Source organism: Ornithodoros turicata, unplaced genomic scaffold (assembly GCF_037126465.1).
Source record: "Ornithodoros turicata isolate Travis unplaced genomic scaffold, ASM3712646v1 ctg00001148.1, whole genome shotgun sequence".
NCBI classification, from domain to species: domain Eukaryota; kingdom Metazoa; phylum Arthropoda; class Arachnida; order Ixodida; family Argasidae; genus Ornithodoros; species Ornithodoros turicata.
The window spans coordinates 129,616-154,911 of NW_026999479.1; the positions used below are offsets into that span (position 1 = coordinate 129,616).

General features: G+C 43.4%; 1 long non-coding RNA gene across 1 annotated transcript; it reads left to right on the forward strand.

The window, feature by feature from the left end:
* The first annotated feature begins 11,687 nt into the window (after positions 1-11,687).
* LOC135376549 (uncharacterized) lies at positions 11,688-13,158 on the forward strand. Its single transcript, XR_010417738.1, has 3 exons — positions 11,688-11,879; positions 12,226-12,434; positions 13,004-13,158. It is a non-coding gene; the product is annotated as an uncharacterized LOC135376549 (long non-coding RNA).
* Positions 13,159-25,296: the final 12,138 nt, after the last annotated feature.

A 25,296-nucleotide genomic window follows, 5' to 3' on the forward strand; every position in this document is an offset into this window, starting at 1 on the left:
GAGATGACTTTCCTTCTCTTAAATCTTCGTCTTGCATCTTTGTCGAGAGTATAGACATCGTCGCGTTGTAATTCTTGTAGTGATTCTTTCCTTGTGATTTTCCGTGCCTTTTGATAATGTTTGACCCCTCCGAGCCCACCGTCAGGTGACCTGTAGCTCATTCTTCTTCTGAGAAATATTCTTCGTCCGAAGATGAAAGCTACTTTGTTCTTTGCGGCGACTTGTAGGTCTCCCACAATATTTTCTTCTTTGATTTTCTCTTCTGTCTGATTTTATGCGATGGTAGAAGTTTTGACACCTTTACAAACCAAGCGTGCCTCACTCGATTATGACCGGAGAGGTACAAGACCAATTCCATTATACTGGAGCCTTGAATGGCTTTGCCGTTATGAATGATTTCTTCTTTTTCATTCCATAACAAACTCCTTGGTAGCGTTGACACTATTCGTCTTACTTTTTTAATATTTATTTCATCTGGTAGAGAATCATAATCGAATTTTCTACTAATGCTTTCCGTCATTTGTAGTGGTTTTATTATCGGCGGATCTGATTCTATTGTTGGTTTCAATTGATTTTTTATGGTATAGTACATAGCTCTTAGCATACGTTTTACCTTTACATCTTCACTTTCATTAGATTCCAAAAGAGTGTCCACTGGGTTTAATACCTCGATTTTTGTTGCCATTTTCAAACACCGACTACTTTAGCTATAGCCCGCCCTGCTACACCACCTAATATACTGGTCAAACCTGTTAGTAACAGTGGGAGTAATGGAGCCAAACCTCCTCGTTGGCGATATAGAAACTTTTGTAGTTTTTTTGGCGATTTGTGCAATGTTTTATATGCGATGTAGCGAATGGTGGCTTTATATTTGTTTAAATCTTTGTATAGTTTCGGTGAAAGTTTAACATTACCATTCAACATATTCTTGCAAACTTCGGAAAGAGCTTCAATGCTGTGTGGAGGAGCCTCCCTCAAAATGTTTTCCCGTTCTTTTGGAGTACAAGTTGCAAGCACTTTAAGGAAAGTTAAATGATAACGTAGACTTTTCATTTTGGTATGAAAACAAATTGTGACTCGAGCTTGGTTATAGCTGTTCGCAATCTTTTATCAGACTGTGTAAGTAGATGTAGGTCAATCACTAGATAACCAAACGGTTTCCCTGTTGCCTGTTCGAATGCATTCATGAAGTATGGTAACTGCGATTTCCCATAGATTTGACGTCCTAGAAGTTCAAGTTGCGCTCGAGACCTTAAATTATTGAATAATATTATATATGTACTATTGTGTGATAGGGTGCGATAGTTTACATCGTTATGGAATAAGTACTGACAGAGAAAAATAATTGATGCATTCTTGTGATGTGATGCTCGCATATAGATATGAACCAAATCCTGCATAACATTATTTTCAGTCATGAGATCGTCAACTATAATCAGTGTTGGTATGTTCACATCCCATGTCTTTGGTAATTCTTTACTAAATGTAATTTTAGTGAATTCATTCTGCCAGCTAGCATCATATTTACTGACATAAAATATTTGTAAGGGGACTACAGTGAATACTGATAAGTTTCTCAGGATGTTACGAACTAGGTAAGTTTTTCCTGACATGGAAGGTCCACATATAATAATTCGCACCGGGTGGATGAAAGGAAACGGTCTTATGTCCGACATTTTGTCGCAGAGGTAGAAATGAAACTGAAAATAAAATGAGTTGAACACTAGATTTATTACCATGCAGTGCTCCCCCAACCATCGATTTGATCAAATTGACTTTTCGCCGACTGTCGTTTGAGTGCAAGGAGACGTTCGTGTGACAACACACGCCTGATAGCATCAGCTTTCGCTTCATAAATTTCTTGTTTCAGTCGCCATTTCTTCTCTTAGGTTGACTCAACCTCCTCCTCCTCCTCCTGTTCCTTTCCAATACATTGGCGAAAGAGCTTCCACATAATTATTTTTGGGAGTGAGAAAGTTGATGGTTTGGGGAACGAATAGGAAAATGAGGAGCGGTGAAGTTCATTTTTTAACATGTCTATTTGCTGATGAGTTTGATTTTTTCTTCTGATTTTCTGAATGATAGATTACTCTGTTGTTTTGATTAGGAATATCCTCTTTGTATTGGTATAGATTTTATTTCCTCTTGTGTTCATGTCGTTCTTTGTTCTGTTTGTTAGCTAGGAGCGTGCTATGTGGTGAAGTTCATTTTTAACATGTCTGTTTTCTGATGAGTTTGATTTTTTCTTCTGATTTTCTGAATGATAGGTTACTCTGTTGTTTGATTAGGAATATCTTCTTTGTTGTGGTATAGATTTTATTTCCTATTGTGTTCGTGTCGTTCTTGTCGTTCGTGTTTCGTGGTCTTCCATACATCTATTGGCAGCTGTCTTCAACAAATCAGGGTAGATATCATCAGATCTGGTTGTTGGCTAGGAGCGTGCTATGTGGTGAAGTTCATTTTTAACATGTCTATTTTCTGATGAGTTTGATTTTTTCTTCTTCTGATTTTCTGAATGATAGATTACTATGTTGTTTTGATTAATCAATGTAGTGGTATAGATTTTATTTCCTCTTGTGTTCGTGTCCCATGGTCTTCCATGGTCTTCCATGTGCTGTTCACATTTACCTACATACAACTATCAGAACTTCCCGCTACTGCACTGATGGTTCTCACCTATAGGAATATTAGACTTTTTATAATACAACTTATAATTTTGTTTATAATCATATTGATCAAGAATATCTTCTTTGATTAAATGTGGCGATCGTTTTTTCGTTTTGATATGGTGTAGCTATTATTTCCATACATGCCTATGATTGATTCTATATTAATGCTATGTGTTGATTCGAATTAAAAGTTGTGTCATGTTGGAATATTAAACTTAGCTATTGTGCTCGAAATTGCTTACACCTATCAGATTCTAACATCTCAGACTTTTTATAATACAACTAGTAATTTTGTTTGTAATCATATTCATTAAGAATATTCTAAATGCGCTATCACTTCTGATTCATTGAAAACTTCCACTAATAAAAATATTGTGTTTGATTTGTGATACCTATTCAATGCTAATGTATCATACCTGTAATAAGTATATTCTTTGTTACGTGTATTGTGTTCCTTCTATTTCAGATTTTTGGCTAAATTTTTCCCATTCACGCAGGGTCATAATTCCTAATGACTTTAATAAATATATTTTTTGTGTATGGCTATCCTTTGCATGTAAACACCCTACTGCACACCTGTTGTAGCTGGAAAAATTACGATTCAAGTCGACTCAGGCTGAAAAATGACGAAAGTCGGCGGCCCAGACTCAAGGGTAAGCGCGCACGCAGCCCTCCGGTCGCGCTCCACCCACCACAGCAGCCCTCCACCCGAGCGCCGCCCTGTTACAGATGGTGAAGGTTTTTCGGCTGGGTTTTTCTCCTTCACCTGATCGGCATCACAATTGGCACAATTCCCAGCACTATTGGCTTTAATAAATATATCGCAACTTGATTGGCATTACAATTGGCATTAATAAATATGTTTTCACTTGTACTTTTTGTGTATGACCCTTCTTTGCATGTCTCTGCATGTAAACCGCTCACCTGTTGTATCGGAATTAATATGTGAAGTCGGCCCACGTATGGCCAAAGAAGTCTGCCCAGGCTGAAGAATACGCTACGATGAGCGCACGCGCAGCCCTCCCCCGATGATAAGCGCGCGGACAACCCTCCGCACACGCGCCGCGCGGGGAAAAATACTCGCAGGGCTCAGGGCAGGGGTCAGGGGTCCAGGTTTCTAACTCTCACCCCCGTAGCCTGGACCAGGCCCTTTACTACTAACAGGATTTGGAAAATCTTTAATACACTTTATAATCTAGATTTAAATGGTACAATTTCATAAAACTGGTGCTACTAAACATCGTTGTAACTTGAGTTGTCCAGTATGTAATGACAAAACTTGATTGCCACATTAGCAGTAGTCATATTTATAATTCATGTTCTAGCATGACGAGAAACAACATGAGCACGTTTTTTAAAACTTTTGTGAGCGACTTTGCCAATATCCCTTTTGCATGCGTTTGTATTGTAAGAGATGGGGCTCTTGAATGTGAATAGAGCGAGAAATTGTGGTGTATACCTTCACAGGTGCAACAAGTTGCAAGGAACAGGAACAGATACACATGCAGACAGACGACTGTGCATAGAGTCACGAATAATGGATTTTTCTCTGTGGATATCCTGCTTTGGACAGCATGCTATTACACCACCAAAGTCAATTGGAACTCTATGAAACTGAAATGGAGGAGGCGGTGAGAGCGTCTGGACACCAGCACAGAATACATTTACACCATTTTTTAGAATACATCCACCATAGAATACATTTACGCCATACACCACAGAATACACAGTCAGGGACTGATTTAAGTGTCCATCACTGACTGTGTATTCTGGACCTTACGTAAGGTGTACTCACTTCTGTTCCGTGCTGTATAAGGTGTCGCTTTGGTGTTCTGCCGTTCACAGACTCAGAAGGGGACCTTAGTACCTAGAACTAGTAGAAATTTGTTTTTTCTCTTTTTTCACAAACAGTGACCTCCGTTGAGAGGCAATGGGCGAACAGGAGCACAGCTGTAACCACATAATGTTGTCAGTGGTGTGGGGGTTAACTGGTTTTGGGGGTTCTCCCTTTCTTAGTAACAAGACTATATTGTTTATGACAATGTTTCCGAGAATTGTAAAGTGTGGTAAAGGTACTACTACTGAGGTAAAGGCGGGAAAACTGACTGCAGAGGCCAGGGGGTGCTGAAAACAAGTAGAGGAAGCGAACGGATATGTGTTCAGTGTAAAAATTTCAAGAAGGTCAGCAATCACATTGGGCTCTCAATTCCACAGCCATAGAGTCACCTATGATGTTCAAATCTAATTATGTTCTAAATCGAGTTCTGATGCGTCCTTTAGTCCACCCATTCCGTCAGCATGTCGTAAGTGTTCTTCAAACTCTGTCTGATAGCACCCAAACAGTATTGTTTAATGATCGTTATCTGCAGCTAAATCAGGCTGTTTTGCAGGTTACCCTGTGTGTGACCTCCAGTCCCCGCTCACAGTCCTTCAGAAGTGCTCACTAGGCAAGTTAACTATCGAAAACCTCCACCTTACTTTCGTGCGCAAAGTGTGCGCTCAGTGCGAGTAGGATGTAGACGTTGAGGAACCAAGCTTTGCATCTTGAGCTGCTCAAATATTCAATATGCATGTTGTATTCGAAGGTGATGTAACATGAAATGTGTTCCATGTAGTTTATTGTGGCATTCAGATAATATTTTCGTAATATGCCGGAGGAGAGTGTGCAAAATAGCATATGTGATGCAGCGTCATACATTGTTGGGCTTCTGGGAAAAATCATATGACAGGCGGCAGCGTTGGTAACGGCGTCTGATACATTTTTAGGAGCCATTGTTTAAAATATTGTGCATTAAAAAAGCTCCAAATATGAAAGTATGATGAAGTTCTTTTATTGAAGTTCGACATCTACTTAAGCTGTCTTCAGCAACCTCCTGTATGCTCCCCTCTGCTTGCTCAGTGACAGTCACGTTTTATGGGCAGGATATTTGTCAGTGTTATTATGCAGGCATAGCTCTCTGTCCAGCTTCATCACCGCGGAGTACATTTGCGGGAACTCACATGTATAAAACCTGCATAATAAATATGTAATAACCTCAAACAGCTATTACATATAACAACTAGTACATGGAACTCCAATAGCAGCTTGTCAGGCGGTATAACACAGGTAATCTTGCCATCACCAGAAGCTTATGTGTAAAGAAGTGTCAAACACCACATGTGCAACTGGCAGATTCCTTTAAAGGGCACACAAAATTGTTTTGTTAGTAACAACATTGCGCTAGATATCACATTTATAAAAGAAATTGGTCCCGTATGTGACAGTCAACTCTCATTACCATTCCAGATGTCTTCTTTTCCTGTTCCTTCCACATACATCCATGAAGTCATCATCCTAGCATTGTCAAAAAAAGCCACAGTAATTTGTAAGGATCTCTATTTTCAATTCAGTCCGGTTAATTTATTTTTAAATTTAATTTGTTATCTAATTTAATTAAAAAAATGGGAATTGCAACGGAACGTTTCAATTGTTGGAAGCGTTATTTCATTTCGATTTTCCATTTCATAGCAAATGAAATTAGCCTACCAGGCAAGAAAGGCATCAGCCGGATGAGGCGCCTGGCACCAACACAGATTGCAATAACTGAGATTGATTGAATAAAGATGATTGCCACTACGAATATACAGCAAATCGCAATCATATAACTAAATACACAATTGCACCAACCTGTGCACATATTCACACACATGCACTTCACACAAAAAACAACACATAACAGAGTGTCCTGTCTCTAATAAGACCTCAACAAGTTTGTGTAAAACTGGTTTGAAACTCGACACAGGTGTACTTGACAACTTTGTAAGGTGGCAGTATGATGGATTTCATACCGTAATGGCAAATGTTTCGGATGGCGCTAAAAGATCCTGAATTTGCAAGACGATTTTGTGTAAATCTCCAATTTCCAAGTGAACACTTTGTCTACTGTAAGTGGCTGCATGGCTTGAAGGTGCCGAGGGGGTGCGCATCTGTAGACGTGGTTGTCAACACCAAGCTAACTCTTTTTGGTGCACTGTAATTTTATATTTGCCCTCTGTGATGTTTCCGCAGATTACAGAACAATAGTACAGCTTGGGTAAAGTGAGGATTTGAAGTGGGTTGATTTAGAATTCAGAACCCTCCTGTACTATGTGCAGTGTTCTGCAAAGTACAAGGAAAACAAATAAAATAAAACCTGTACCCGATCCCTGCCTTGTATTTCCAGCATTTGGTTCCACATCTTGTCCGAAGAAGTCATAAACTACACTGGTGCGCATTGCTGCGACAATTAAAATGCTACACCTAGGTGCTGAATACACACCTTCATTTTAAGTACTGTGGTTGTTGCTTTGTGCATTGGGCACGGCTGCATTCTGAACGACACACGGAATTGTACAGTATATCTTTTGATTTAGCGCGTAAACTTCAATTGGCTTCCATCCATATTTTTCTTTTTTGCAAAAATGACCTCCTAACATTTGCATGCCACAACGTAATCCTCACAAGTAGAGTAATCACTGTGTAAATTATACAGAATACACTAGCCCTGCCGCGTCCAGATACGATAGTCTTGGACGGTAGACTGAAGGAAGAGCACTGTGGACTGCTGTAGGCGGAGCCTCTTTGTACTCAAACCCAGTTATTGCTCAACTGACGGGTTCCTCTCATAGTCTGCATTCTTCAAATGCGATTGGCAAAATCTGCACTTCTCTACGTCGCTGTCAGGAGACAGTTCAATACTGTCAAGCCATCGCTGCCGCTACGGTTGAACGCGCAGTATCGCATGGAATTGAATGCCCGCCGAGAAATCTGGCTTTGACCATACAACCGGGAGAGGCATGCCAAATGAAGTCCAACACTGTACCTCAATAAATTAGTCGGTTGTTCCGAAAGATATAGAAAGAAAATTTGAAAATACACACACTACACTAACGCTACGAAACAGCGCGCTGGATACCGAAAGTCGTCGTAGCTAGTTTCGCTTTCCGCGGAAGTCGCTAATTGTGTTATTGCAGTCATAAATCTGGACGCAGATGTCGCAATATGTACATACTAGACACTGTGACAACAGTATATTGGCGTGGAAATGTTGGTTCTTGCAGAAAGTTGTTGTTGTAGTGCTTGATCACGTGACAGTATTCTGCGCGTTGATTGCATGGGCGATTGACGTCTTCCCAGTGGGATGACCAGATGAGTATTCTATATATAGCACGTTTTCTTGGTCTGACGCTAGGTGTTCCCCCGTCGGAGTGAACCGCGGTGTTTAAAATTGGAGTCGACGAAAACTAGGTGTTGAGGCATGCATTATCGTGTGTGAAGCAGCTTTCGTGTATTCTATTGGTAGCCACTGCGGAAAGGTCTCTCCAGCTTCTGGTCAGATACCCCTTAAAGGTCGGCTACGCCGATTTCCCGATCTGTTGACACTGTTGCGATATTCTGAAAGAGCATATCCGACTACCCCCGAGATGCACCTTCGTTTCTCAATTTTGCCTTCCTGTTACGAAAATTAATTAATGAAAGAAATCGAAACAAGCTATGGCTGCAGCCATGAGTGTTTCGTCCGGGGTAATCCACAGAATCTACAGAACGAGGGATATAACAAATGGGAACTGAACTCAACGACGTTTTCGACGTGAAATATCGTGATTATGTGCTTGAGAACTTCGCAGTCCAACAGCCGTTCACGTCGACCCGTTTGCTGCTTTTACTGCAAGTGCAAGTATGGGAGCGATTGAGCGACAACGTGAGAAGTGGTGGTCTTTTGAGGATAAAGCTGTAGTGGACAGGTCTCAAAAGAAAGAAAGGAAGTAGAAAAAAAATAGAAATCGCAACCAATCACACTCCATCCCATGCACACGATGGAGCTAGAGGGTAACTGCCACACGACAGACGCATCCTCTCTCTGTCGAATGCGGCTCCGAAGTCGAAATCCCCCTTGCACATCTCTTCCACGATGTTGCGAGCATAGGTCAGTTTGGGGTCTGGGTATCCCCCACCAAAGTATTCCAGGGGGACACCATGTTGGTGTAATTCAAGGCCGCACACGCACACGAGCACATGAAGTGAACAAGGAGAAAGATTACGTTTACTTTCAGCTACGGGCTTTTAAAGATGATGAAAGATGGAAGTCTTTGGAGGCTTGTATTTGTCGGTCCTATGTTGTTCCAGCCTCAGAACATCAGTCCTTTCAGGCTTTTAAAGCTTCGCTTATCAACTGCGAAGGAGAGAGCACACGTCAGGCGCCATCAGCCACACATGCGTGACATCTGTCTCTTTCTTTTTCTTTCACTTTGGTTTACATTTACATCAATAAAATTATCTTCCAACGGTCTTCTTCCCATCAAACTTGATCTTGAGCTTTGTGGGTTTCTGGCTCTCGATACCGTTGAGGACGTCGTCGACTTCTTCTACTTTTTCGCGGTGGTGTTGCAGCATCCGTGCTGATTGCCAGAGACGGTTGCTGAACGTTGGATGAAGCATATAGGAGGCTATAGGAGTATATAGGAGGCCATGGCTGAAGTGTCGTCAGGCGTGGTTGGTGCGCGGAAGACTCCTCGTAGATGCTCGCGCGTTCTGCGCAGGTGGCGTTCGTCTTCGGTGAGCACAATATAAGAGCTGGGCGTCTGTGCCGGCCTGACGTCACTTCCTGAAATCCTCAGCTTCTGTAAAGAGTCGTAAAGCGATACACTAGTGCCAGTTTGCAGCTGGATGAGATTCTGGGACGATCTGTCGTGGGAGGTCTTCTGTCTTCAACGATATTCTTGAAGGCGTTTCTTGACCTTCCCGGAGTTTAGTGCGACACATTCTCGCGAGAGAAACGAGTAAATTTACGCTCTACTTCTAATCATACTTACTAAGCGTAAATTTCGACAAAATGGCATCGGTCAAGCTCTGTTTTACTCCTAATACACTCCCACTCTAAGCGTAAAGGGCAGAGTTTTGTACGTAAATCGTACGGTCGTAGCGTCTTTCTTTTTTCTTAGTTAATAGTCTCTTTGACCCCTGCCTTCTCATGATTTCACATCATGCACGGTCTACAAATGTAAGTTGTCGCATTTTAGGCTGGGTGACAGGAAGAAACGGCATCGAACGAGACAACGTCGTATGATCCAGTGTGCCAAGTACGCGGACGCTACTTCAACAGTGGTGAGTCTCCAAGCTATCTCCGCTCTACAAATTCATATGGTTACGGCCATTGTCACCGTGCTGATGCATTATGCGTGATGGTCATCCACGAACATATCATTTTCTTATAGGCGAGAAAGTTTTCTTTCTCGTTTTTCTTGGATGTGCGTTTCTCGCCGTTGAAGCATATCTGTGTTCACGATTCCAAAATCCGTTCTTGTAATAGAAGTGATAGCACGATGCAGCAAACATAGCTACATCCAGCAAATGTCCGTAAGATATCTCGCCGCGGACGTTCGGATATCCACTGGAGTTTGCCACAGATCCGCTTCACATCCATGCGATATCGCAGCGAGTAGCATTTCTGTCGTGTTTGTAGATCCACTGAATGTCCCCTATGACGTCTGTTGCGGATATTTGGATATATATGGGAGATTACAAATATCGTACATATTTTGCTTTGCAAAATTTGGTGCATGAGATATTTAGTGTTTCTAGAGTGTGTAGAGACCACCGCAACTGTGTACCGGCAAAGAATATTTATTGTCTGTTTTAACCTGCTTACAATGTAAATATGGACGGGTATTCCACGGAGATCCACTGAGCCGGACGTTGAACGTCCTACGAATGTCCACTTTGCGGACATAGCGGACCAGGAGATAGGGACGTAAGCAGGAGCTCTCTCCGATATATATATACATATATATATATATATGGGAAAAAAGACGCCAGAGACCGAGGTAGCAAGTGGGGGAAAGTTATTTATTAAGCTGGCATTTAAACCAAGGGTCTGGGGAAGTATACGTTTCGGCGGAGCCTCCGCCGAAACGAAGACTTTCCCAGACCCTTAGTTTAAATGTCAGCTTAATAAATCTAGTGCATTGCGTAGAGTCTTGTATTGTGTAGAGTATTGTGTTGTGTAGAGTGTAGTATTGTGTAGAATCTAGTGTATCGTGTAGAGGCGTGGGGCACCGCTTATAGCTCTTATCTGTAACCTATACACGTGTTGCAAAAACGGTGTGTCGGTATTTTGACATTCAGTAACCGTAACGTCTCATCTCATCACCTCTTTTTAAATCTCAATATACTTCCATTCAACCAAATTGTTGCCCAACGTATCTCTTTGCTAATGCATGGAAGTCTTCGTACGGTCGTAGCGTCTTTCTTTTTTCTTGGTTAATAGTCTCTTTGACCCCTGAAAGCCTGAAAGGACTGATGTTCTGAGGCTGGAACAGCATAGGACCGACAAATACAAGCCTTCAAAGACTTCCATCTTTTCAGATGCACCTTCCATTTGACATTAACACCCGGCAACTTAAATAAAGGTCGTCCGGGGCAACGGTCATGGGTAACCTGAATTTACGGAAGGTCAACAATGCCTACGGCAAAAGGTCTGTTGACTTTCATGGTGTGAAAATATGGAATTCTCTTCCCACCAATGTAAAACAGTCCAACAACTTTAAATCAGCTGTTACTAAATTTTGCCTTACCCGGTTGGGTTAGGCTGGGCCGCACTTCGGCAGTGTTCTATTTGATGTGAATAAGTATCTGCATGTGACATGTATTTCTGATATGAATGTGTTTGATATATACAGGGTGTCCACGCTAAGTGTGAACAGATTTTTGAAAAATATATCGATCACTCTTTCCGAGATGAAATCAATTGCAATATAGCATATGCTGAAGGGCACTCCCTAGGGGAGCATTAACAGACTCCTAAGGCAATGTCTTAATTAACTTTCAATAATTAACTTTTTAATTATAAAAGCTACGAAGTTGCTCCAATGAGAACATCTGATCTCTTCGGTCACCAGATACCAAAGCCGTTTTCAGAACAAAAATCCGTTCGATAGATCGTCCGCAAGAAATTCGTGAAGGAACGCCATTTTTTCTTTATTTTATCCATTGCGCTAGCGCAGTGGCCACGCTCTTGAACAACGTGATGACAATGAATGCTCTCGAATGCTTCTTTCTGCATGTTTCAGGTCAAACTTCTAGCCCTCTCCAGAGCCAGCAATGTATGAGTTTTGGCCGTCCATTTTCAAATTGTATGAGTTTTGGCCATCCCGCACATTCTAGTGCATCTTCCAGCACACTACGTAGAAGTGGTATGGTACCATTGGTTTGTTAATTTGATTCTCATGCTCACATTTGTAACCTATTTCATTTTCTACTCTATTTGTGCCCATACCTATTGTCATCATTGTTATCATATATAGTTTCTTCAACATATCACCATAGTTTCACACGTCATCGCTGCTGTTGCCATAGTGCTCAATCTTTACTTTGCCAATTCAGCCTAATTGTCTGCCTGTTAGCTGATAGTGCACTACATTCTTGCGTGCCATTTGGTCTGCGTAGGTGCTGTAGCTGCCACTGGCATTACCTAGCAGTGTATGCCTTACGTTCTTTTGTGCATTGTCTGCCAATGTCTTTATGACATATTCTTTACAGCCTTTGAAAACGAGGTGATCAGGGTGCTGCATCCGATCCGCCTTACTCAAGAGGATCATTCAGCTCAGATGAATACTCTGACGTCTGGCCTGGAGGAGCGCCCATCAGTGACTGCAGCAGAAGAGCGCGTATTTGAGCCCTATGAAGAGCTAGATAAGTTCCTCGAATTTGACATGACTCTGTAAGATGACACTGAGATGAAGAAGTTGGTGAGGGCCCATCAAGAGCTAATATTACATGGGTGTGCAATCGTGGGTCCCGCTCAGTGCTGTCACGTATTCTCCTTATACACATAATGTTACACAGTGATTGTTGACTGGAGTTTTCAGGGTAGTGATCCAGCATGAATACTAGGTGCATTCTTTTTGCTTGCACCCCCAGCCCTGGTGCGAGAGAGTAGCACCTCCGTACTATTTTAGAAACGAACATGTTTCTTCACTGCATCTCCACATTGTTCTTACGGTGTAGCTTGCGCCATGCCTGCTCCTCATCCCAAGACTGCTGCACTGCTGAGAGAGAGGTCGCAGGGGTGCAGTGCAGATGAGAGATGAATAAAGCAAATACTGCAAGCACCTGCATTCAACACCAATTGTTTAAGAACATGCCTGATATATTCCAAACAAATTAAAGTAACTAGTAATTATAATATGGTGACTAGACCTTAAATTCAAAGCTATGTAGTAATTGATATAATTGATAAAAGAAACAGGAGAAACAGACAGGGGTCATCTTTTAAAGGAAAGGTTTCCACTGACAACTAACTATATTCCTATTGCAGACAGAAACTCTGCGGAAGTATGGAGGTATCAATCTCAGGGACGCCACACAAAGAATCCTAAGAGCGTTGATGTCAGACGAAGTCGCAACGGCATTCAGCTGGAGAGGAAACAAAGGGAAAAAAAGGTTCTGCGACCTTCTCTGCTGCGAGGCTGTTTTTCGTAAGCTTATTTATTATTTATTCTTATTATTTCAGCATAAAAAATAAGTTAACATACTTGTGGTTTTGGAAGCAGGTCACAGGTCCTAGTTTCTGACTGTGTTTGAAAAATGATCTTTTCTAAAAGATATCCATGGTATGAATGGATGACAAAAATGCGCTGATACCCAACGATTCGATTTACGCCACCTTTGATGTGCTTTTTTTTTTTTTTCTAAAATCGATCTCTTACTTTTCCATGGCAAAATGAGGCATTGGGTCCTGTACTGTCTGATCTCGTGCTATCTTGCTGGTGTTATTATTGGTTAAAGAACTGACTTCATGTTAGACTTATACAGCAGTTCTCTAGCAGGTAAATGGAGATTTTTGCCCTGCAGCGAAGGAACCCTGCTTGGTCTGGCAGAGATGTAACCAAGAAGCCTTTGCCAGTTTAACCTCACTACTAGCTGTACAGGAGATTGTTTTGTTGAAATTTACTCTAATGTGTCAGCTTTAATACCACTCATTACTTCTACAGAGATGGTGTAATGAGATACTCCAGCTGAGAGCGAGTGGCGTCGGAAGGTCACGTGGAACGTGATGTCCTCCCGTCAGGGTGAGCGACTCACCTCTGAAAGCCCTGTGCGAAGCCAGTGAAATATTAAATGAAGAAAAACAGCATACGCTCTTTGGCTGCACGTTGAACATATGTTTATAAGTCCCAAACGTCGCCACACCAGCATTGGACAGCTGTTTCGGCCTTATTGGGCCTTCATCAGCAATGCGTAGGTGGGCAACGTTTGAGCGAGTGGCGTCGGAAGGTCACGTGGAACGTGATGTCCTCCCGTCAGGGTGAGCGACTCACCTCTGAAAGCCCTGTGCGAAGCCAGTGAAATATTAAATGAAGAAAAACAGCATACGCTCTTTGGCTGCACGTTGAACATATGTTTATAAGTCCCAAACGTCGCCACACCAGCATTGGACAGCTGTTTCGGCCTTATTGGGCCTTCATCAGCAATGCGTAGGTGACGGGAGGTGACGGCGTAGGTGACGGGAGGACATCACGTTCCACGTGACCTTCCGACGCCACTCGCTCAAACGTCGCCCACCTACGCATTGCTGATGAAGGCCCAATAAGGCCGAAACAGCTGTCCAATGCTGGTGTGGCGACGTTTGGGACTTATAAACATGACTTCATGTTAGACTTATACAGCAGTTCTCTAGCAGGTAAATGGAGATTTTTGCCCTGCAGCGAAGGAACCCTGCTTGGTCTGGCAGAGATGTAACCAAGAAGCCTTTGCCAGTTTAACCTCACTACTAGCTGTACAGGAGATTGTTTTGTTGAAATTTACTCTAATGTGTCAGCTTTAATACCACTCATTACTTCTACAGAGATGGTGTAATGAGATACTCCAGCTCCTTTCGTCCGCACTTTTGTTACACTTCAGTGCCATTCTAGGTTATCACTTATGTACAGCATTCTCTGAATAGAGATGACTGACACCCCACTGTTGTTAGGCTGCAAAAACTGGTGAACGTGTGCTTATACTTCTGTTGATATGTATGCTGTCCTGAAGTTCTACTTACCAGCGAAATCAAATTATCTTTTTACGCTTCATCAGAGGAAACAGTCTTTTGAAGAAACCTACAGACAGTGAAATCGAATGGCACGTCAAGTCCTGGCTACGTCATGCCAAGGAGCGTAACGACAGAAAGACGTCGTGAGACACTGTTGTAGTGTTTATTTTTGACCTCCTAAATATGGAGGGTGTCCGGTGAGAATTTCTAGAAATAGGTTTTACTTAAGCAAATTATGAAATTACGTAGTATACACACACACTTTTGCTACAGGTTGAGGCAGTTTGCATTCGCGTCACACATTCATTAAGCTAATTTTGCTAATTGGACTTAAAAATTAGCCAAGCAATGGTAACGTTCTTGACGAATTCAGAAGTCAATGGCCATAGCACACTATTCCAATCAAAATCAGTTTTTTTTTTTTTTCTGACGATTTCTAAGAAATTGAAAGCCGCAAAACCGTTACTTGGCGAGCCGTACTCGATCAAATTTGTGCTTGCGTAAGTGCTCCGTCTGCCACACCCGATCGAGGGCATTACCGCGGTAACCGACGTTATCACTGGATGGGAATTGACGGCACGCATGTTTCTAAAGGCGGGAAGTGTGATTATGTCCTTGCTCGCATAGCAGGGAGGGTACTTGGATGGAGTGAAAAGTTCCAAAAACATAAATATCAGCAAGTGTGCTTTGCACGGGGATGGTCTTGTGGCTGTCAATTTTTTTATAAACCTTCTCGTGAATACGATTGGAATACTGTGCCATGGTCATTGGCTTCTGAATTCATCAAGAAAAACGTTACCTCTGCTTGACTAACCCCAAGAACACAATGACCTCCTGTGTACGTCCGAGAAAGTTAGAAATGTGACAAAGTGAGACTCCCCGTCATATCCTCAGGACCTCCTATGGGAGCTACGAAATGACGCGGCTAGTACAATTCCGGGAGCAAGCAGATACCTTAGTGAATTATTTATTTCGTGAAGTGAGGGCACATTTGCAGCACCCAGTCAGCGTGTGTGCGTTTCTTTTATATTTTCAACCCCGGTCACCAGCTACCATTTGAGGTTTCTCATCTGTATTTGTTCAACGTATTTCTCATCACAAACAATGACTGTCACAGTTTAAAAAGCAAAAAAAAAGATAGATATATAAAAGGCCCGTAGGCCACAAGACAACCGAAATCACTTAGAAAGGCATATGGAGCAGCAGCATTTCCTTTCCAAGACAGAACAGATACAACTTATTGCTTATATCTTGCGAACTTCAGCAGATTCGGGAGTCCTCTTCGCATGTCAGTCAAAACAAAGGGTGAGGTATCTAAGTTTAACTGGATTTTGCACATAACCAACAATGAACTGAGAAATTCGTTGGAGTATTAAATCACTATCAAGGTAGTGTCCGTGTCTCTTACTGCTTTGGTTTGAGGCATGCATCGTAAGTGAAGCTTGGGCAGTCAAACGCTATTATTTTTTGTCTCTTCGGAAATAAAATGCTCCGTGCAACCTCCTGCCAGGGACCCTTTGTGGACGCTCACGCAACGAGACTGCTGTGAAAGGTCTAGCAAACTGTATTTTACTGCACGTCAAACGCAGCACACGGACGGATTCCTTTAAAATCCGAAGCTCAGTTGCACCCCTATATCTGTCTTTATTTTATATTTTTGTGTGTATTTTTTAAGTTTATGCATGAGCACTCCTTCTTTGATATTTTATTGGGTAATGAGAATCGGGAACTTGATAACTGCTAGCAGGTATTAAAATGCACAACGCAGTATTAAAGTAATTTCCTTCTCCTGTGCTCGTCCTCCGGTTGACGACCGCAGGATGTACGCACATGACAGTCACTGGAAGCTCCTATGATGACAGCCTGGGGACCTCCTCCGTTCGTCCCATCACGGACGAGGACGTGATGACACTTTGAGGACATCCTGAGGACCGCGTGTGTTCTTGGGGAATTTACTAGTTCACTTAGTAAAATTAGCTTAAAGCTCAGCTACGCCGATTTTCGAGTGTTACAGAATGGAATGGTACTCACACGATGTGTTCATAAGGGAACACTAATTATGTATGCAAAATAGTTATCCCAAACTCCTCGCGGTTTTCCGAAAAAGTGAATTTTTAGTTTCACTGACATCCAGTCTTGTGGCCCACAAACCCTGTGTCGACGACACATTCGTGGTCCGGCTCCGGCTTGGCATGACTTTTGGCTTGGTTTCTTCCGCCAAGCCGGCCAGTTTCTTCTGCCGAGCCGTCTGCTTCGCAGATTCACATTGGGGAAGTGCTAAACAGTTCGCTATTAGAGAGCCAGTATATTTCTGGACTTCACTAAACCCACGAGGAACGTGAGTTTTACTTCCTTCGACTGCAAAGCATTTGCTAGGCCAGTACAGTCTTGCTGTGTTCTGTGCAGCGTGCCGAGAATGCGTGAGCGTTTTGCTCCCGTCTGCAAGAACACTTCAGCATGCAGTTCCAATGTTTCAAACCACAATTTTCCGAAAGGCGAAAGAGAAATCTATTGACTGCAACAATCGGTTACAACTCCGACTGGGTGCCACCTTCGAAAGCAGTGATTTGATCTGTTCGATATAAGATGAAAGTCACTGAAAAGATTAGCCAGCTGTCGGGATCGAACCCATCAGACCATCAGTTTCTCTCTTGATCTGTTCATCTGGCTCATACGAATGTTACGGAAGCAATGCGCAACTTGTTTCACAAGAAGCTGAAGATCTCTCGTCCGGGATGCTGTGCCAACCCTATCTGCAGCAGGAGATTGAAGGGGCAGGACTAGGCAGCAGATAAAGGTAAGACGCGTAATGTTAGACAAGCCAGTCATGCGGTGCAAATTGCATCACGTAGAAGAGAAAAATACGCTATCTGTCACTTACTGCTTCATCCTTTAGAGATTACGCCTCAGCGGGTGTATTCTCAGTACAGATTTGGAAGTGCATTATTTGTTAAATCAATTCGCAGGCATTCTGGCACCACCGAAAAGCTTGCACTCCACGTCTCAACTATCACCGTATGGGTTTTTTAAGCTGAAGGCTGTCACCAGTGCCAACCAGACGCCCCCTTAAAGTTCATCTGTTTTTCTTGACGGAACAGTGACACCTGGTACTGAGACATTTCATTTTCTGATTAATCAAGTGCATTCCATCACTTGTGCTCGACTTCTTGTGTTCGTATACCCTTGCTGCTGCTCGCTCGCTTAGAGCAACCATGCCTGAGGTGCCAGTGCTTTCAGAGTACATTTAAGCAGTATCATCGTACCATATGCACAGCAGCACATCTTGTGTATTTTGAGTAAGGTATAAATTCAATGTTGGCTCAGCTGTTGTATTTTGTGCACAAATAAGATGTTCTTCCAGAGCGCTCAAGGGCAGTTCAAGCAGCTTCATGTGTGCAACAGCACATACTTTTTCTCAGTTTCGACTAAGGTAAATCGAAATCTTCCAGTTGATGTCTTTCGGTCATAAATTATGTTTTTCGAGACATTCAAACATCACCATGTGCGCAACAGTACATACTTTTTCTCAGGTCAAGTAAGGTAAATCTGTCCGCTGTCTGTAAATCCTCAAGACGTTCGAATATCCGCAAATTTGTTACCAAAACCATTTACGACTACAGTCGTGCAAACTTCCAAGCAATTAGCGAGGGTCTCGTTACTCTGTATGATAATTTCTTCCACGACGCTTCGCCACGCTCCGTCGAAGAAAACTGGTGCCTCTTTCGCGACAACATAAATCACCTTACCGAGCGTTACATTCCAAAAATAAAGATAAAATCCTACGACCACAATCCCTGGTTTACGAAAAATCTCAAAACACTGTTAAACAAGAAAAAGAGATTTTTCAGGATTGCAAAGCGCCGTGGCGATCATGTATCATGGGCCAAATTTCATGAATGTGCACGTGCGTACATGCGCGCGATAAGACAAGCGAAACCTAAGTTCTTCAACCTTGACCTCCCTTCACTCCTGGTGAACAAACCTAAACAATTTTGGAAAGTTCTGTCCCCGCCTAAATCTCACTCCTTTAGCCTAACCTTCCCCAACGGGGAGGTCATCCCCGACAATCTATGTGCCAACGAGTTTGCTTCATTTTTTTCGTCTCTCTTTAACACTGACGACGGTTACTCACAAGTTTTATTACCAGTGATCCCTTCTTCCATGAACCTTTCTTCTCCCATGATGCCCATCGATATCAGCCCCCACGGAATTTGTAAGATCATTGAGTCACTCAAGCTGTCCTCAAGTTCTGGTCCTGACTCAATTAACTCTAAGGCACTATACAACACGAAAGTGATTTCAAGCGAACTGCTATGTTGCATATTTAGACAGTCACTTCAAGAATCCGTGTTGCCGCAGGACTGGAAGACAGCGATTGTCGTCCCCATTCTCAAATCCGGTAACAGTCAGTATGTTAATAACTACCGCGCCATTTCTATAACTTGTATCGCATGCAAAATTCTTGAACACATAATCTGCTCAAACTTAGTCAAATTCCTTGAGGAGAAAGCGTTTTTCTACCCGCTGCAGCATGGTTTCCGAAAATACTATTCTTGTGAAACTCAACTAGCTTGTTTCGTTCATGACATATTTTTAAACGCTGTCAACAACCATCAGACCGACGCCGTCTTCTTAGTTTTCCGCAAAGCCTTTGATATGGTGCCTCACCCGAAGCTTATGTACAAAATCTCTCTCCTGAATCTCGACCCGCTTGTCGTCCGTTGGCTAACTCAATTTCTTTATAAGCGCTCGTTCGCAGTCTCATGTAATAACCGCATATCTCCATCTGTCCCTGTCCTTCCGGGAGTCCCTCAGGATTCAGTTCTTGGTCCCCTCCTATTCATCAATATATTAATGACCTTCCTTCATGCATATCTTCCACTATCAGACTATTCGCCGATGATTGCGTTGTATACAGGCAGATCAAATCTCCTACTGACCAACAATGCTTACAAACGACCTTGCCGTAATTCAATGCTGGTGTGACGAGTGGCAAATGCCCCTAAATATATCTAAGTGCTGCATCGTGACATTTTCTCGCCGACGTGTCTCTTATCTCCCTCCCTTCTGCTACACAATTAGCGATTTAGTATTAACCAGAGCAGATTCCTACAAATATCTTGGCGTTCATCTCTCTTCCAACTTAACTTGGAACGAGCACATTAATCACATCGTGGCCAATGCTTCTCGCTCCTTGGGCTTTGTCAGACGCACCCTAAGATCGGCACCTGTCCATCTCAAGCTTCTAACTTTCACCACTCTGGTACGAAGCAAGCTTGAATACGCGTCCGCAATATGGGACCCTCCCCAAAACTATCTCTGTGATGCCATCGAAGCCATTCACAATCGCGCTGCCCGCTTCATTGTCAACGATTACTCTTTCACTACCTCTGTTTCCGCGTTAAAACTAAGTCTCAACCTCGAGCCGCTCGAACATCGTCGTCGCTTCGCCAAGTTAACCCTCTACCATAGATTTTTTTTCACCTTGCCTGCTCGACAATCACCCGTCACACGCTCGAGTGTCATTTTTCCTCATTTTGATCACATCACACTAACAAGGTTACTCGGTTCCTCTGTATTACTAACGCGTTCTCCAAATCGTTTTTTTGCACAACTACCATTGAGTGGAACAACCTCCCATCATCAATCGCTACCATTGACGACCATACAGTTTTCCGTAGCTCCCTCTCTCACTTTCTTCATCTTCAATACTACTGTTAGTTCTGTTGTATTGCTGAGTTTATCGCTTTGTATACAGTGAACCCTCGTTATTATGACCGTCGTCGTTCCCGAACATTTTGGTCATAATGCGGAATTGTCGTATAAGCGGGGGGATTTGCAGAGGTTTCACTGCATTGTTCCCCAGGAGTATGGTCGTAAAGCACGTATGTCAGGTTATCGGGGGTCATATTAACGAGGGTTCACTGTGCTTACTTGTATTGTTCTTCTTATCCTGTTATTCCAAGATGTTGTTAATTTGTTTCCTTATTTCTGTTTTCTGTTTATTTCTGTTATTACTGTTTCCATTCTCAATGTTCCATGATGTGTTCCAATGTAATGTTTCCACCCCCATGTAATGTCCTCCGGACCCTTGAGTTTTTTTGAAATAAAATAAATAAATATATGTATCTCGTGTAACAAGCCTGGCAATCGCACGTTGTGCATGGGCAGAAATACGGCCTTCTTTCTTTGAAGACCAGTCCTCTGCAGGTATATGCTCAAACAATCACCAAGTCTCACGTTGTTGCTCAATCGCTCCCATTCCTGCACTTGTAGTAAAAGCAGCAAACGGGTTGACGTGAATGGCAGCTGAACGGTTGAAATGCGAAGTTCTCGGGTTTACTCAAGTTTCGTCTCTTTTTCTACCTAATTACGTTTCTTTCTTTTTTTTTTTTGCCGCTATTTGAAATTGGTAGGGAATACGGTATTTCGGAGCCTCGGAGGTTTCCTTTTTTATTGTGCATTCCCATGTTTTCGAGTCTTGCAGTCGCTTCACTGGAGATCCGGGCGCGGGCTGGCTCGCGGCGCGTCCCGACCATGGATACGAAACCCGCCCCCAAGGGGAGATTCCTCACCGACCAGTCACGTCGGTCGGACGTAGGCCTGTTGACGGTGACCCGATTTGCCGGGCAGTCACATTCTTGGGGTTATGGTATCTGCAGTGCCTTCCCCAAAATCAATTCGGTGCTCACTTAGTACCGGTACACAGACTAGAGGTCTGAACCAGACTTCGTAGCTAGCATGACTGCCTATCAGACTGTCATGAGAACCGTCAACGGAGTAATAATCACGTGTATCCTGTAGGCTGCACTGATATCAGACGTCTGGCACAAGCTATTCCCGCCACTGCCACCCCCCTAGTGCATATATCTCCGAGCGTATCACTTTGATAGCTCTGAAGCGATAGCGTGGGAATATACACGATATCTTCCTAGTGAATTTGGCGTCTACTCAACCGAGTACCGGCTTTTAGCTGGTGGGATGAGCAAAGCATGCTTCTAATGCGTTGTTCCCCCAAGCATTTGATCCCTTCGTATTTCTGCAGAGGTCGATCACCGCAATTAGCGACCTAGAGAGGCCCGCATCGCATCAACTACGCTTGGTTCCTTCCGGACCTGCTTTCAGCTACGACACTATGCGCCCGCAGCGCACGTAGCAGTTACTATTTTCGGTCACCAAAACCTGGTGCTCGCGATGTGGTACCTATTACTGTGATTTCTGTTACGCGGACTTCCACGTTTACATTTGGGGAGGGCTTTTCCAAGCGCTCGCGGTACAGAGTTACCCTCTTACTGCCGTTCCCTTTTCCTTTTTTTTTCAGGTTTACTATGCACCGTCAACCTCAATACGAAAACGTACCCAGGACATCTCGATGGGCATCTCGGTTCCCTCGGTCGACGCAGTACGCCCGTTCGCGGTCGCCCGGACCCACCCAGAGGTCTTCGTCGACGTGGACCGTAGTGCATCAAGGGTACCCAGTTTCTTGGGCGTCACATAGCCGGTGGTCGGCGCAGCCACGCCTCCTTAGGACTGCTGGTCTGGCCTCTGCCACACCACCACTCAGGGGACTCGTGTAAACTGCTGAGGCACGGAGGTAAATAAAACATTGATGCATTGACTTGGTTTCTGAGTTGCTTTCACGGGCCGGACGGGCGAGCACGACCCCGAGAGTGGGGATGGTCCCCACAACGTGGAAGTCCGCTTAACGGAAATCACAGTAATAGGTACCACATCGCGAGCACCAGGTCCCCACATCTTTTAAGTGGGGAACTCTAAACTCTGAGCGCGGCCTATACTGCTGAAAGGAACAAAAGAAACGAATCTCCGGGCCAAGAAGGTAGTCCGCCACATGTGGTGCATTGATTGCTAACCATTGCACCTTGCCCTAACCATTGCACCATAACATTGCACCCTTTTTTTGAACTTTTATATTGTGGTGTGCATGCTTCTGCATGCATGCTATGCTGCAGTCAAGGCCCTGCGCACTAGGAAGTGTCCCGGCTTTCATGGACTTCCGCATCAATTCTATAGCTGTTTCCCGCCGACATTGCCTGTCCATTGACTATTATTCGTTGGTTGACCGACTGATTGATTAGTTGACTGACTGATTGATTGGTTGACCGATTGATTGGCTGACTGAGTGATTGATTGGTTGCTTGATTTACTAGTTGATTGGTTGGTTGACTGACTGATTGGTTGGTTGGTTGACTGACTGACTGATTTATTAGCTGTTTTGTTCATTGATTGATTGATTGATTGATTGAATGGATGGTTGACTGACTGACTTATTGATTGATTGGTTGACTGATTCCTTGAAACGGTTGTTTGACTGAATGATTGATCGGTTGGTTGGCTGACTGATTGATTGGTTGTTTGACTGATTGGTTAGTTGGTTGACTGATCCGTTGTTTTACTGACCGATTGTTTTACTGACTGAATGTTTGATTGACTAACTGAACGGTTGGTTGGTCAGCTGATTCATTCGTTGGTTGGTTGACTGAGTGACTGATTGATTGATTGGTTGATTGACTGACTGATTGGTTGGTTAGATGCCCGACAGACTTTTTGGTTGAGTGACTGATTGATCGGTTGGTTGACTGACTGACTGAATGTTTGGTTGGCTGATTGATTGATTGGTTCACTGATTGATTAGTTGGTTGGCTGACTGATTGACTGACTGATTGATTCACTGATTGGTTGACTGACTCATTAACTGGTTGGTTGACTGACTGATTGAATTGTTGGTTGACAGACTGATTGACGTCATGTATGCCTGATGTGCTTCGAATTTCTCCCCTCTCCTGTACCTCGCGTAAACCTGCCCTGAGCTCCTGCACTGTTTTACCAGGATTCAGTAAGCTCAGGGCAGGCACAGGCACACGTGCATAGGTGGACCAGGTTAGGCGGTATTCAGATTATTCCATCGATATGGTAGTGCTTGTGTTCGAGGATAGCCATCCAGTAGGCGGGTACGCAGAGGCACTATGATCCACGGTAAGCTCAGCGAGAAAATGCTCAGAAGGCTCTTTATCTGACCACTTGCTGAAGACTACGTAGTCGTATGCAGCGAACAAAATAAGAGCAATAGCAGCGCAACTGCAGAATACAACGTCCATAAGGTTAGCCCCGTTTATGGCAATAATGATACAAACAGTGGCTAGCGTCAAATAGACGATCCGAAGGACACAGTGTATGAAAGAATCCATCACTGAATCAACTAGATACACTGATACACACTGATATACACAGAGGTATGCAGCAAAATAGCAACATGCCAATGTTCAGTCTCGCGTTTTGTGTGATGCTTGTCATCGTCTATGGTGATTCAGCAATTGGCTATTTCGACCAATGGAGACGCCGTTATCTCTTCACCAAGGTAGCCGTTGGTTGAATCGATGGTTTGTAATCCACATTACAATAAATCTATGCGGCAGATCCTTGGTATTTAATTTATTCGTACCATGAATCAAAATGTCGTCGCCTCTACGAATGTGCGCCGGCACCAGATAATAAGATGGAGAAAGGAAGAGAAGCTGCCTCTCCATCCATTTTTCGTAGGAAGCGGAAGTGCCACCTTTCGCATTGTCTTCGACATGACCGCTCGTGTAACCACAATAACGAGGCGCCACTCTTTACCTGACGCAGAAACGCGAGATGCGGTTGTTATATGTTATCATTGTGTTAAGCACACGCGTGCAGTGTATGTTCCGAATCTTAGTCTTCTATTACATGGTCAGCCACGGACTCCAGGACGCGTACTCAAAACTTGAAACCTTAAGTCAAAGAGTTATACGGATGAGTGATCGAGCTGCTTTCCGTTGAATGAGAGGCGCAGTCTGGACAGGGATACGTTACGATGAAGGTGGTTGCGCGGGATGGTGAGAATCACAAAAGCGTGAGAGTAGTGCAAGCAAGAAAGCGATTGAAAACCAAAGCTTTAAATATGGTCACGAGGCGTAGAGGATGAGAGAGCGGTTTCGACGAGTCTTTGTACTGCCTGTGCGATCAACGAGAGGAACATCGTAGATGCTGCAGTCTCGTGTAGCCCTGCTAGCGGTCTAGTGGGACTGCATCTCGGGCTTGCCTAGCAGTCCCTACCTAACAGTTCATATACATATTCAAGTAAGAAGGCCCTTAAGTAAGTATTTTCTTAAGTAATACTTACTTAAATAGAATGCCGCACACTGGCCCTTGTAACTCCCTTGAATTTTTGTTTCAAAATTGAGTGGGAGCCGTGGAAGCCCTTTATTGACGTTTTAGAACAAGCTGATGTATTCTGTTATGCTTGCTAGTCATGAGTTGTGCGCTAAATCGTTGATTGCAGTTAGACCTCATGAATCAGACTCAGATCTGCCGCTGTCCTTCAGCGACAAATCCAGCTGTTGTATGCTGGATGAGCCTCGGAGGGATCTTTTACTGTGTGAATCAACAGAGTCTTTAACCGATTCTAAATACGCTTGTAGTACAGTGTTAGTGCATGAAACGAAGCCAATGCACAGTGGCCGTGTTATCATGCTTTTGCAATGGGGTGGACGTTGGTGGTGGAGTGCTCGTTGGCATCACACACCTGACCTACC